At 42.8% G+C, this 15,727-nt stretch overlaps 1 long non-coding RNA gene across 1 annotated transcript; it reads left to right on the top strand.

Moving 5' to 3' along the window:
- The first annotated feature begins 300 nt into the window (after positions 1-300).
- On the top strand, positions 301-2,439 carry LOC126987462 (uncharacterized). Its single transcript, XR_007740913.1, has 2 exons — positions 301-1,688; positions 1,743-2,439. It is a non-coding gene; the product is annotated as an uncharacterized LOC126987462 (long non-coding RNA).
- Positions 2,440-15,727: the final 13,288 nt, after the last annotated feature.

The following is a 15,727-nucleotide window of genomic DNA, read 5'->3' as shown; positions in this document are numbered from 1 at the left end:
GAGAGAGAGAGAGAGAGAGAGAGAGAGAGAGAGAGAGAGAATGACACATATTTAGTTTTGCAAGATGAAAATGAAGAAAGCAGAAACAAAACAATGTTAAGATTAATGACTTCAAATACATTCAAGGTAAAACGTGATGAACTTTTGGTTGTTAGGCGAGAAAAAGGTTAGGAGGAGGAGGAGGAGGAGGAGGAGGAGGAGGAAGGGGAAGAGGGGGAAGAGGAGGAGGAGGAGGAGGAGGAAGAGGAGGAAGGGGAAGAGGGGGAAGAGGAGGAGGAGAGGGAGGAGGAGGAGGAGGAGGAAAACATGGAAAACATGGAAATGCAGGCAACAGAAAGCCTATTGGGTCATTACGAAGTTGCCCGCTTTGGTGATGTAATCTGCTCGACAGCCACTTGGGGCCTGGGGAGCAGATGAAAGCACCTCGATATTGAGGAGCAGATGAAAACACCTCAATATTCAGTTTACTCCCGACGCAGCGAAGTGACGGTCGATTCTATATTTGAAGGAGTTGATGGTATTCGCATTTACTTCTTCTGAAGGAAGATTCTTCCAGTGGCGGATGACTCGGTGGAGGAGAAGGAGGAGCAGGAAGAGGAGGAGGAGGAACAAAGGAACACAGAGAGAACAAACAACAGCAGACCTGCTGGTCCTTACGAGGCTGTTTGTGATAAGCTACAATAACTATCTAATCAAAAGTGGAAGATGAAGGACAGCAAAGGCGAAGACCGTGGTGAGCAAATCAGGGAAGTAAAGTGACGGAACAGGCCGAGGCAGCAAAACTATAATATAGTCGTCAAGTCAGTCATTCGGGGCCTCGCCATTCGCGCCAATCCCGGGCAGAATCTTGGCGGTTGTCTCCTTCCTTCGCCCTGTCAACTTCCTTCCATTTTTCGTCACACCACTTTCCTTCCTTCCCTCGTTCCTTCCTTCCTTCCGTCCTTCCCTCGTTGTTGCTTTCCTTCCTTCCTTCCCTCGTTCCTTCCTTCGTCCTGTCATCTTTCTCCTTCCTCCCTCCCTCCTGTCACCTTCCCCCCTTTATTCCTCCCTTCCTCTGTCACCTTCCTTTGGCCTTCGTCCTGCCATCCTTGATCCAACAAAAACGGTCTCCGGCGCCTTCACTGTATTTTCGATTGATTTGAATTAATCCCGTCTGGAATTTTTAGAGGCTCATCTTGCTATCCACCCTCCTCGCCTCGCGGGGCTGGGGAGCGTCAGGGGGCCCAAGGCCTTCCTGGCGAGCGTCGCAGGGTTCAGGGCTCCGGCAGGGCGCCTCGGCTCCCTCGGAGCGTCCACGGAGGTGTCGGAGATACCGAGGGTCCGGGGGTTGGGGGGGCGTGAAGTGGCAGCAAGACATGAAGTTACTGACCTCTTATTAGCCAGACGACGCGTTAATGACACGTTCCAATGGAAGGTTCGACGCATGGGGAGGTACAATTCCCCTAAGCAAGGCAAGTGTCATGCCAACTACGATAAAAAACGAAAAATCCAAAAAAAAATACAAAAACAAAAAATCCAAAAAAAATTGTCTTGTTTTGCTTTGTTTAAGGCGTCTTGTATGTTGGTATGGCGGGTCTTCTCTGGGGAGAAGGAGACTAACGCGTTCCAACATACAAAACCAGGAAAAGACGACATGGAAACACCGAGAGAAGGAAGAGACGGTATTGAAAAGAGTTACACAGAAGAAGGTATTAAAAAGAGTAACACAGAAGAAGGTATTGAAAAGAGTTACACAGAAGAAGGTATTGAAAAGAGTTACACAGAAGAAGGAATTGAAAAGAGTTACACAGAAGAAGGAATTGAAAAGAGTTACACAGAAGAAGGAATATGAAGATAAATAACACAAGAAGAAGAAATGTGAAGTAACACCGGAAGGAAGATGCAGAGAAGTAACACTAGAAAAATGAAAATGGAAATGAAAAGAATCATCCACCTTTCGGCCCAAACCAACATCACAAAATTATGGGCGAGTCTCTTCTGGGAGGAAAGCGGCTCGTTCAGACCCAGGAACACCAGAAAGGATGATAGAAACGTCAAGAAAAGGAAAACAGAAAAGTCATCCACCTTTCGGCCCCTGGGGCCGCAGGGTGGGTGACGGGTGAGTCTCCTCTGGGGAGAAGGAGGCTAACCCACACAGTCAAGGTAGAGGATAGAGAAAGGAAATTAAATCATCGAGAAAAGAAAATGAAATTACAATATCAAGAAAGTAACTAAAAAGTCATGCAGCTTTCGGCCCCTGGGGCCGCAGGGCGGGTGACGGGTGAGTCTTCTGGGGAGGAGGAGGCTCATCCACACCCAGCAACACCAACACAAAGAAAAGAAAAGAAAACATCAAGAGAAAAGAAAAGAAAACATCAAGAGAAAAGAAAAGAAAACATCAAGAGAAAAGAAAAGAAAACATCAAGAGAAAAGAAAAGAAAACATCAAGAGAAAAGAAAACATCAAGAGAAAAGAAAAGGAAAAGAAAAGAAAAAAACAAAGTAAACAAAGCAAAACAAGACAAAACAAAAACAAAACAAAATAAAACAAATTAAAATAACATAATAAATAAATAAATAAACAACCCTATAACAAACAATATAATTTAGCTACTGGGACTGCTCAAACGATCGAGACCAGCTTGGAAGTGTTCTTTATCCGTTGTCGTAGTGACTCTGCTGGCTATGTTTGTGTCGTCGGCAAATTTCGATATTTTACACGATAGCCGCTCGTCAATGTCATTTACGTACACTAAAAACAGAACACCGACCCTTGTGGAACACCGCTTTTGCCACCACGCCAGTCAGGTGATATACCATTCATAACAACTCTCTGTTTACGGTCGGTAAGCCAGTCTTTTTTTTTTTTTTTTTTACAACAAAGGAGACAGCTCAAGGGCACAAAAAAGTAAATAATAATAAAAAAAAAAGCCCGCTACTCACTGCTCAAAAGAAGTGAGCCTCTTATGAATATTACAAGTTATACCGTGAGCTTGCAATTTACTAAGGAGGCGGTTGTGAGGAACTTTGTCAAATGCTTTCTGAAAGTCCAAATATACAACGTCTACTGACTGACTTTCATCGCACACCTGGTTGGGACTTGTCGCCGAGGAGGAGGAGGAGGAGGAGGAGGAGGAGGAGGAGGAGGACAAAGCAGGAAAAAGGAGATAGATAGATAGATAGATAGATAAATAGATAGATAGATAAATAGATAGATAGATAGATAGATAGATAGAGAGAGAGAGAGAGAGAGAGAGAGAGAGAGAGAGAGAGAGATTTACATATTATATTTACATAGATATTCAGACCACACAGAGCCTATGGTCCAAACAAGGTGGTCTGTTCTTAAGCCTAATCGAATCATACTAAATTCAATGTGTTAATTAATAATTGTGCTAACAGTGAACTTTAAATGCAAAGAAAATTAATAAAGAATCTAAATAATCTTACGTATATCTAAGGGATTAATTCTGAGTTGCTTTTTAGTTGTAGTTTCTCAGTCAGAAATAAAACGATAACGGTATCAAATCTCTCTCTCTCTCTCTCTCTCTCTCTCTCTCTCTCTCTCTCTCTCTCTCTCTCTCTCTCTCTCTCTCTCTCACCACTCACCACCAACTCTCTCTCTCTCTCTCTCTCTCTCTCTCTCTCTCTCTCTCTCTCTCTCTCTCTCTCTCTCTCTCTCTCTCTCTCTCTCTCTCTCTCTCTAAAACCCAAAACAACTCAAACAATTCACGCTGTTGACCTTCCTTTCCCTCTTCCCTTCAATACCATCACTTTGTCCGCCACGGCCTTACTAGTACCATCACCACCATCCTACCGTCGTCGCTACCATAACTACCCCCATCACCACCACGCCGCCTCCACCATCAAGACGCACCATAACCATTCCCAGGCCAGACCGTAACACGAAGACCTGGTGAACACGGAGGGAAAGGGGAAACATTGCGTGATGGTAAACTTAATAATTTGTCACCAGGATTAAGAGAACGGGAGGAAGAATGGTGAGAAGGAAGAGAAGTGGGATTGAAAGGGAGGAAGGGAAATGAGATAGAGGAGAAATTGAGGATGGAGGGAAGGAAGGAAAGATTTTTTGAAGTAAGAATGAAGAAGATAAAGAGATAGGTTGGTAGGTGGGTACGAAGGGGAAGACTAACAAAACCAAGCTCTCGTAGGCAAGACATTAAAGGTAGGTTAGAAAGGGAGGGAAAAAATGGAGGTTATGTGGATTATGATAAATGGGCGAGTGAGCGTGAGTGACAGGCACCATTATAAAAACTTCTGGTAAACACATGGTGCTGGCAGAAAGTTAGGGGAAAAAAATGTACGGATGAGAGGAGGAGCAATTCCCCACTGACGTAAACCATCCATCTAGATGCGTGAAAACCCCCGAAAATATCAACAAATAAAAGATTAAAAGAACTGACACACACACACACACACACACACACACACACACACACACACACACACACAGAGGGACTTCATAATTCATTCACTCCCTAAAATAAAAAGCAGAAAAAAGATAGATAAATTAAAAGAGTGGTTGAAGAGACTGCAATGCTTTCCTTTCCCGCCCACCACGACCCTTGAACAGCCTCCCTCACACACACACACACACACACACACACACACACACACACACACAGGAAAAGTTGGATAAATATAGACACGGAGACGGGACCACACGAGCGTAAAAGGCCCTGCAAAACGCCAACTAGGTAAATACAACTAGGTAAATACACACACACACACACACACACACACACACACACACACACACACACACACACACACACTCTGAAAGGAAAGGGTAGGCCAATGTTCAAAGATGTTTGGTGCCAAAATATTAAACTTAATTTTCGAGAACAACGAGAAAAAAATAAAGCGTAACAATGAGCAAAAATTTAAGAGTAGAAAAAAAGCAGATTTGGAAAAAAGTCAAGCCGAAATTATCTGTCAACAAGTGTATAAAGAGATAAGGAATAAATGTATAAAAAAAAAAAATGATTAAAGGGAAGCAAAGGAATGTAACTGCAATATTTTTTTTCTCGTGTGTGAAGGACGCTATATATAGTTACAGAATCTCACACACACACACACACACACACACACACACACACACACACAGAGAGAGAGAGAGAGAGAGAGAGAGAGAGAGAGAGAGAGAGAGAGAGAGAGAGAGAGAGAGAATTTGATTTGAAATGTTTATTGTCATATTTACAACCAAAAGGATGGGGGAGATACCTAGAGAGAGAGAGAGAGAGAGAGAGAGAGAGAGAGAGAGAGAGAGAGAGAGAGAGAGAGAGAGAGAGAGTTGGCGTAGGCTGGCACCACACTGTCTACGCAGCCGACGCCTCTTCCTCCATCTCCACCTCCTCCTCTCTTCCTAACGGACCACAACCGTTATCACGTTACCTATCAGCAGCAACTCTCAAGAGCAACCGTTACCGTTACCGCCGGCGAAGGACAGGTATTAACCCCTTGACTCCGGATTTCCTACAAGCAGACCTCACCAAGCTACAGGAATGGAAGAAAAAGTGGCTGCTACAATTAAATGAAGAAAATGTTAAGTCCTGCACCTTGGGAGGGGATACCCAGCACACCAATACCACGTGGGAAACACTCCACTATCCACCACAGAGGCAGAGGAAGACCTGGGAGTAGCCTATGCGTTACCAGGCTACCAGTGAAGGCGAAATCCGTGCCAATCGCATAGGACGGGTTAAATGTGATTATTCTTTCGCTATTATGTGCATTTCCTGGTCTGCGAATGGTGGTGGCGGCGGTAGTGGTGATGTTGAGTAACTAGCCCCCCTCCATCCCCCCAACCCCCCAACACCAGACGAGCAGACTGACCACCACCAGCAGGGGGCTTCGTGGTGCAGTGGTTAGCACACTCGGCTCACAACCGTTCGCTTCCCGGGCGGAGTGGAAAAATTTGGGCGGCTTTTCCGATACCCTACGCCCCTGTCCACCCAGCAGTGAATGGGTACCAGGTATTAATCGGGGGTTGTGTCCCGTCTCCTGGGATCTGTTCCCTTCTATAATTCCTTCCCCTTCTGTCTCTCTCCGGCATATGACCACAGATGTTGCACCGCCTAAACGAAACTTTCCTTTTACCACCTCCAGCATCACCACCACCATTACCTGCTGCTGAGGCGAGGTGGAGATTCTGCCGGTGATGATGTAACTCTGCCTACCTCCTCCTCCTCCTCCTCCTCTTCTTTCACCACCACCGCCACCTCAGCCTCCTCCCTCGTAGCCCAGCCTCCTTTCTTCATCCCCCCCCCCCACCACCCCACCACCAGTCAGTCCACTACCTCCCAGGGCTCTTATGACTAACCACTCACCACCACCACCACCAGTAACTAACCCCATCCCCTCCACTGCTTACACTACCTCCCACCGTCTCTCCTCTCCACCAGTCCCACCCACCTTCTCTCCCTCTCCACCCTCAACAGTATTACCACCACCACCTCCACCTCCTCCTCCTCCTCCTCCTCCTCTTGCTGCTCTTGCCTCTAGTCCACTTTCCTTTTCTTTGTGTTGGGGTCAAGTGGCGCAGAACACAAAGGTTTCCCCTGTAAAATTGGAGCTAAATGGGGAAAACGTAACGAAACGAAGATTTACACGAAAAATGAAGAGAACGAATAAGAGAGAGAGAGAGAGAGAGAGAGAGAGAGAGAGAGAGAGAGAGAGAGAGAGAGAGAGAGAGAGAGACGAGGTTACCGTTACAAAAAAATTGAGTGAAAAAAAAGTTTGAGCTGATGAAACAAAAGTGAAACTCGTTCGAAGGTCGTGACGGGACCTGATGAGTGAGTGCTGTTGTTGTTGTTGTCGTTGTTGTTGTTGTTAGTGGTGGTGCTGGTAGTGTGTTGGTGGTGTTGGAGTTACTGTCGGTGTGGTGTTGTTGGTGTTGGTATTAGTGTTGTTGGTGGTGTTGGTGTTGGTGGTGGTGGGTTGGTGTTGGTGTTGGTGTTGGTGGTGGTGGGTTGGTGTTGGTGTTGGTGTTGCTGTTGGTGCTGTGTTGGTGCTGTATCGGTGTTGGTGTTGTAGGCATTGTGTTGATGTTAGTATTGGCGTTATTTTTTCTTAAGTGTTGCACATTCCCTGCTCTGCCTTGAAAGTTCAATCTCCCTAATCACCCAAACAGCCAACACACCAGAGGCATCTCCTTCACCCCGCCAGCAAAATAACTAATAGCAATACAAGAGGTAGAAGGAAAACATTTAGGAAAAAAATACACACCCTGCAGTGCCCCTTCATAAAACTAATGGAAAATAAATTAATTCGACGTTAAAATTGAAACGAAGAGAATTGAGAGTACCAAGAAAGAAAAAAATGAGAAAGAAACAGAGAAACAAAGAAAATGATAGAAATAAAAGATAAACAGACAAAAAAGTATATGCTGATTGATTGAAATCCTAATGACAGATTTATAGATAGATATATAAATAGATAAACACATATAAACAGACATTCAGGCCAAGAAAGAAAGAACGTTCAAGAAATAGGTAAAAGATAGTGGATATAAAAAGTACGATAAAGAACGAAAGAGGTGGTGGAACAGTTGATGGGCCCGCAGGTGGGTCCACTTTGGGTTCACATGTTAAGCCTGAAAGACAGATAAAAGTAGAGAGAAAAAATGGAAAAAGAAAAAAATATATATACCGAGATGGAAAGACAGAGGAGCCACAAGAGGAAGAAGACGGACGGATAAAAATAGACAGGGAGACAGAGAGAAAATATTAAAACAAAGAGAAAGAAAGACGTAGTGAAATGACAAGTATATAAAGCTTAAGATCATGATAGTGAAAGAACAACGTAAAAATCCTTCTTCTCCTCCTCCCCCTCCTCCTCCTCCTTCTACTACTACTACTACTACTACTACTACTACTACTACTACTACTACTACTATTACTACTACTATTGCTGCTGTTGTTACTACTACTATTACTAATGATGCAATTGCTACTACTACTACTACTACTACTATTACTACTACTATTGCTGGTGTTATTACTACTACTATTACTAGGAAATCGGAAAAGAGAAAACAGAGAAAAGTTACAGATATCTTTTTTACAGCAGAGGAGTCAGCTCAAGGGCATAAAAAAGGTAACAAATGTGAAAAAAAGCCCGCTACTCACTGCTCCTAAAAAGAGTTAGAGGAGTGGCCGAAAGAGAGGTCAATTTCGGGAGGAGAGGTGTCCTGATACCCTCCTGAAAGAGTTCAAGTCGTAGGCAGGAGGAAATACAGATGAATGAAGATTGTTCCAGAGTTTACCAGCGTGAGGGATGAAAGAGTGAAGATGCTGGTTAACTCGTGTGTAAGGGGTTTGGACAGTAAAGGGATGAGCTTGAGTAGAAAGTCGTGTGTGGCGAGGCCGCGGGAGGGGGGGAGGCATGCAGTTAGCAAGTTCAGAAGAGCAGTCAGCATGAAAATATCGATAGAAGATAGAAAGAGAGGCAACATGGCGGCGGAATTTAAGTGGTAGAAGACTATCAGTAAGAGGTGGTGGAAGAACAGTAGCCTACTTCTAACACCACTGCAGCAAGTACCACATACATTCCAAGCTCCCATCCCTTCACTGCCACTAATCTCTCCGCCCACTGACAGACGGCCTGGAATTACCCGCGTGTTGCCGATCAGCCTGAGCCTTCATTGTTAGGCTTTGTGTCGAGGGGAGGCAGCGACGGATGAGTCTATTGATCTAGCAACAACAGAAGCAGCAGCAGCAGGAGGAGGAAGAGAGACGACGTGGGAAAGACGGATAATAGGCGCACCTGACATCACTATAGCCGATCCAGGATTCAGTACGTTTCCTAACTAGTAGAAGGTAATGTTATAATTGTATTTCGTAAAGAATCCTTATAACCAAAAACTAACTAAAATTATGGGTATTTTTTTTCTTGAACAATTGAATAAACAACAGAACATTAATATGAAAATACGTATAGCACCGTTGCCAGGTCATCGTACTCAGAGCACAGTATTTACCTGTTTCTGACGCCTAACTATTGCCAAGAAACATCAGGAATTAACTATTTTAACGATAATTATATGTGAATCTCCTTATTGGGGTCCACGAGATAGTTTTTGGGTTGGAAGTCGGTAAATATAAGAGGCTGAGTAAGACAATCTGGCAACTTTGACTCATCTCAGCACTGATCTCGTTCAACGATACACATCTCCTGTTATAATTACTCATATTCATCTACACTTTTTAATGAAGAGTTTTCATTTATATTCACTCTTATAAGTGCTCTTGGTCAACCATGAATAGCTCTTGCCTAAGTGGCTGCTACATAACTGTTAAAACTTTGGTCAATTATATTCAAATCATATTCATCTACACTTTTTAATGAAGAGTTTTAAGTTATATTCGCCTCTTATAAGTGCTCTTGGTCAACTATGAATAACTCTTGCCTAAGTGGCTGCTACATAACTTTTAAAACTCTGACTCTTCGGGGTCAATTATATTCAAATCATATTTCAGCCACAATCTTCAGTTTCATCTTGTTTTTTGTATGCCAATTTACTTTTATATTTTCCGTTTATATTGTCGATTTTATTCCTTACCTAGCTTGATCCTTTTGAAGTGTTGCCTAATTGCTTGCACCTACATATTGATTTACGTTATTGCTATATATTACTATTGATGTGATAACTGTCTTTAATTTCTTTGTTCATTGTAGCTTATATTTACTGACATTATCAACAACAAAGTCACCAGCCCTTAATCACCACCACCACCACCACCACCACCACCTACTTCCACTACCAGTACCACCAACATCATCCCCATTACCCCCTTCAGTACCACCACCATCACCTCCCCCACCACCTCCTGCACCACCAGCATCCACCATCACCCCCCTACCCTCTCCCTACATCACCAGGTCATTCTACCGTGACTCATCCCCACTCTACGCTCGCCAGTATCAGTTGTACCAAGGCCATCTAGAGGTTGTACCCACACTCCCTCACCTCCCTCTCTCCCTCCCCCTCCTCCTCCTCCTTTTACTCACCCTCCACAACAGGATAATGATTCGTGATTTACTGTCTATAAATAATCAGATTTTATAATGAAATAACTAACGAACATTGAATCGCACCACACACACACACACACACACACACACACAAAGGCACGCACCCACATATCCAAAAGGTTCGCAATCAGCACTAAAAAACAGGAATCAATAAAGGTCATCCACTCCGCCGAGTTAAAGAGCTCCACTTTGCCTGTTTGTTTGCTTGTTTGAGTGTTGTGTTTGTTGTGTCTGGTGTGTGTGTGTGTGTGTGTGTGTGTGTGTGTGTGTGTGTGTGTGTGTGTGTGTGTGTGTGTGTGTGTGTTTGGTTTGTATGAACAACCAACTGATGGAGCGAATTAATTCCCTGATACTACAAACAATAACATTACCAACATCATCATCAACAACAGCAACAAGAACAACATCAACTACTACTACTACTACTACTACTACTACTACTACTACTACTGCTACTACTACTACTACGTACTCCTCGCTAAAATTAACTACCTACCTACCGCCCAGCCAACCAAGCAACCTAGCGACCTACCTACCTACCTTTCTTCCTTACGTAACCTACCTACCTGCCTGCCTGCCTCTTGGCCCACCACTGTTATACCTGGCCGCCGCCTTACCACGCCCTGCCCTGCCCTGCCTCTCTCTCCGGGCGCTCAGGTAGAAACAGCAAAGGTACACGCAGGTAAACGTAAACACACTCAGTTAATTAGCGAGAAAACAGAGAGAGAGAGAGAGAGAGAGAGAGAGAGAGAGAGAGAGAGAGAGAGAGAGAGAGAGAGAGAGAGAGAGAGAGAGAGAGAGAGAGAGAGAGAGAGAGAGAGAGAGAGAGAGAGAGAGAGAGAGAGAGAGAGAGAGAAGGAAGAGGAAGGAAAGGGGGAAGGACCTGGACCAGGAATCAAGAGAAAGAAGAAAGAAAAGGAAAGGAAGGAGGGAGAGAGAGAGAGAGAGAGAGAGAGAGAGAGAGGAGAGAGAGAGAGAGAGAGAGAGACAGAGAGAGAGAGAGAGAGAGAGAGAGAGAGAGAGAGAGAGAGAGAGAGAGAGAGAGAGAGAGATCCATTATGATGATGAAAAAGAAGAAAAAGAAAAAGAAGAAGAAAAAGGAGAAAAAGAAGACAAAGAAGAAGAAAAAGGCGAAAAAGAAGAAGAAGAAGAAGAAGAAAAAGATGATGATGATAATGAAAGAAGAAGAAGAAGAAGAAGAAGAAAAAGATGATGATGAAAAAGAAGAAAAAGAAGATGATGATGATGATGATGATGAAAAAGAAGAAGAAGAAGAAGAAGAAGAAAAAGATGATGATGATGAAAGAAGAAGAAGAAGAAGAAGAAGAAGAAGAAGAAGAAGAAAAAGATGATGATGAAAAAGAAGAAGAAGAAGAAGAAGAAAAAGAAGATGATGATGATGAAAAAGAAGAAGAAGAAAAAGAAAAAGAAGAAGAAATAGGAGAAAAAGGAGAAAAAGAAGACAAAGAAGAAGAAAAAGGCGAAAAAGAAGACGAAGAAGAAGAAGAAGAAAAAGAAGATGATGATGATGAAAAAGAAGATGAAGAAGAAGAAGAAAAAGAAGAAGAAGAAAAAGAAGATGATGATGAAAAAGAAGATGAAGAAGAAGAAAAAAGAAAAAGATGATGAAAAACAAGAAGAAGAAGAAGAAGAAAAAGAAGAAGAAAAAGGAGAAAAAGATGATGATGATGATGAAAAAGAAGAAGAAGAAAAAGAAGAAAAAGAAGAAGATGATGATGATGAAAGAAGAAGAAGAAAAAGAAGAAAAAGAAGATGATGATGATGAAAGAAGAAGAAGAAGAAGAAAAAGAAGAAGATGATGATGATGAAAAAGAAGAAGAAGAAGAAAAAGAAGAACAATAAGAAGAACAAGAAGAACAAGAAGAAAAAGAAGAAGAAAAAGGAGGAGGGGGACGAGGAGAAATACGAGTATGAAAGGAAAAAATTTACTGCACACAAAAGAAAAAGAAAGACGCTCAAAATCGATAAAAGAAAAACAAAACTATAAATTAAGTGAATAAGAGAAGAAAACAGGGAAAAGAGGAGGAGACGGAAGAGGGTCTATGAATAACGGAAAAGGAGACTCAAGGAGGACAAGGTGTGACGAAAGGAGGAGGAAAATAAAGATAGAGGAAGACGGAGGAAACTGAGTGAAGATCGGAGAAGTAAACATGGAAACATGGACGAGCAGGCAGCAGAAAGCCTATTGGCTCATTTCGAGTCTGCCTGCTTTCAGTGAAGGATTAAACCACTTCCGTACGTACTCGTGGATACATTCAACTCACTCCCGACGCAGCAAAGTGACGATCAATGCGATTCTTAGAGGAGTTGATTGTTTCCGCGCTAACTACTTCTGCAGGAAGGCTGTTCCAGTGGCGAACAACTCTGTTCGTGAAGTAACTCCTGCCGATATCCGTTTTGCATCGCTGCGCTTGAATTGTTTTACATTTGTTTCTTGTTCTCAGGTTAGTTTGGAGCGAGAAGAGTTTGGAGTGATCGTCATTGCTAAACTTGTTCAGGTACTTGAAGACTTGTATCATGCCTCCCCGCAGTCGTCTCTTTTCCAACGTGAAGAGTTTGAGTCGCTTGAGTCGTTCTTCGTAAGGTTGTGTTCTCAATGACGGTATCATTTTCGTAGCGCGCCGCTGTACTTTCTCGAGTAATTCAATGTCTTTCATGTAATCATGGGACCAGAACTGAACAGCGTATTCCAGGTGGGGCCTTACCAGCGAATTATACAAGGATAATATAACTCCCTGCGTCTTGTATTCGAAGTTCCTCGCCATGAACTCGACCATAATATTGGCTTTCTTGTAGGCAGACTTGTAGTGTTTTGTGTGTTTCAGGTGACTGCTGATAGTGACCCCGAGGTCTGTTTCCTCCTTCACTACCTGCAGTGGTTTCCCATCCATGTACGATGTGTGGTTGCTATTTCTGGAGAAGGAGGAAACGAAGGATGGAGAGAAGCAGGAAGAGATAGGATTAAGAGAGGAGGAAAAGGAGAGTACGAGGAGGAAGAGGAGGAGGAGGAGGAGGACGAGGAGGAGGAGGAGGAGGAATAAGAAGGAGAGAGAAGCAGATACAAGCCACTCCCAATCGATCACGGAAATCTCGCCAATCCCTTATAGAGCTCCTGTTAGGCTACTGGAGCACACACCTGTATACTTCCGCTACAGGTGTGTGTGTGTGTGTGTGTGTGTGTGTGTGTGTGTGTGTGTGTGTGTGTGTGTGTGTGTGGAGGCGAGGCTGTGTAACGGTGCATGGTTTGAGCAAGGCCACTCTCTCTCTCTCTCTCTCTCTCTGTTACCTGAAGCCATTTTTCCTTCGTCTTTCATCATTATCATTCTCTCTCTCTCTATCTATCTATCTATCTATCTATCTTAACGACCTTAGAGACACATATATTTCGTCTGTCTGTCTCCATTTATCTATTTCCTTTACTTTTCATTTCAGCAATGGACGCGGTTATGGCAATTACCTATTTTATTACTGGCTTATTTACTTCACCATATATTTCTCTATTTGGTTTTCCTTTCACTCGCTTTTTATTCTATTATTTCCTCTATTTCTTCTTTCCTTCATATTCTCTTTTTTTTTCTTCTTCTTCTTCATCTTCTTCTCCTCCTCCTCCTCCTCCTCCTCCTCCTGCACTCAAAGTTGACACACAAACACACAGGCAAGTCATGTTCCCCGTGGAAGAGAAACTTCACGGGGAGAGAGAGAGAGAGAGAGAGAGAGAGAGAGATACGGTATTAACGATGATAAATGCATACTGCTCTCTCTCTCTCTCTCTCTCTCTCTCTGATATCTTTCTCGCATATCATTTCCTAAACACACATCACATTCACGCAATATAATCCACATCATAATACAAATCCTCTACACATTATTCAGCAACAAGACTTTATTTATTTTTTACAGCAGAGGAGTCAGTTCAAGGGCATAAAAAAGGTAACAAATGTGAAAAAAAGCCCGCTACTCACTGCTCCTAAAAAGAGTTAGAGGAGTGGCCGAAAGATATGTCAATTTCGGGAGGAGAGGTGTCCTGATACCCTTCTCCTGATAGAGTTCAAGTCGTAGGCAGGAGGAAATACAGATGAAGGAAGATTGTTCCAGAGTTTACCTGCGTGAGGGATGAAAGAGTGAAGATGCTGGTTAACTCTTGTGTAAAGGATTTGGACAGTAAAGGGATGAGCTTGAGTAGAAAGTCGTGTGTGGCGAGGCCGCAGGAGGGGGGGAGGCATGCAGTTAGCAAGTTCAGAAGAGCAGTCAGCATGAAAACATCGATAGAATATAGAAAGAGAGGCAACATGGCGGCGAAATTTAAGAAGTAGAGGACTATCAGTAAGAGGAGGAGAGCTGCATACATTCGGCTTGGATCGAACTAAATTGGAGACACTTAACTGCACTTACGTATTGAAAGTTTCGTTAGCGTAACTCACTGCAGAGCCATTTAGTTAGAATAAGTTTATGGAGAGACACTGGGTTAAAAACTGCTTACTGAGGAGGCACTTAGCTAGAATAAGTCAATGGAGAGATACTGAACTGCTATGCGTTTCAGGCGCCATGTCACAGTTTTTCGAATATAACATTTTAACAAAGCGTCGGGCAAGGATAGTATTTTGGGAGACGATGATTGAGACCCCGACCTAACTGGCAAAAATAGGCTTAGGTGCCAAATGTGGATGATTACGGCACTTGTAGGAGTAACTTTAAGGTAAACTTCACTAAAATATACAGGCACGGGTAGGTAGGATGGGTATTATCAAATGTTTCGGGCTCTGGTAACGATCGTTTTCTACTGCCACAGAGGAGATACGTCGGGTTGCTATGAGTGGTTTTCCCGCCCGTGACGTAAAAGCCTCCCAAAACTACCGTAAAAAAAAAAAAAAAAAAAAAAAAAAAAAAAAAAAAAACACTTCGAAACTTGTACAACTTCTGCGAAAGCCTTTTTAAATACATGTACTAAAGTTTCGAGGAGTTTGATAATATATGCCAAAAACTGCTTACTGACGAGGCATTTAGCTAGAATAAGTTTATGGAGAGACGCTGAACTAGAATTGCCCGCTTCCTCTACAACCATTGAGCCGGTGATTTTGTTCTGACACTGGAAATCGATGGAAAATAAGAGAAGGATCGATTTTGCTGTTTTATACTCAGTTGAAATTTCGTTTACGGAAAGATATTGAACTTTAAATTGCTTACTTCCTCTACAACCTTTGATAAGCCGGTGATTTTGTTCTGACACTCTGGAAATCGATGGAAAATTAGAGCAGGATCGATTTTGCTGTTTTATACTCAGTTAAAATTTCGTTTACGGAAAGATATTGAACTTTAAATTACTTACTTCCTCTACAACCTTTGATAAGCCGGTGATTTTGTTCTGACACTCCGGAAATCGATGGAAAATAAGAGAAGGATCGATTTTGCTGTTTTATACTCAGTTGAAATTTCGTTTACAGAAAGATATTGAACTTTGAATTGCTTACTTCCTCTACAATCTTTAACCCGGTAGCAGCGACGAGCCAAATTTGTGGCTTTACCGTGTACCAGCGACGGGCCACATTTTTGCCATGATATAAACCCCCCAAAATAGATGATGCATAAACTGATCACAAATGCGTTGATATATATTATGAAATGGTTTGCGTGAGTGATGATTTTTTCTCATTTTTCTCGCTTAGAGGGACCTT

Source organism: Eriocheir sinensis, chromosome 65 (assembly GCF_024679095.1).
Source record: "Eriocheir sinensis breed Jianghai 21 chromosome 65, ASM2467909v1, whole genome shotgun sequence".
NCBI lineage: Eukaryota > Metazoa > Arthropoda > Malacostraca > Decapoda > Varunidae > Eriocheir > Eriocheir sinensis.
This window is presented reverse-complemented; position numbering and strand designations above follow the sequence as displayed.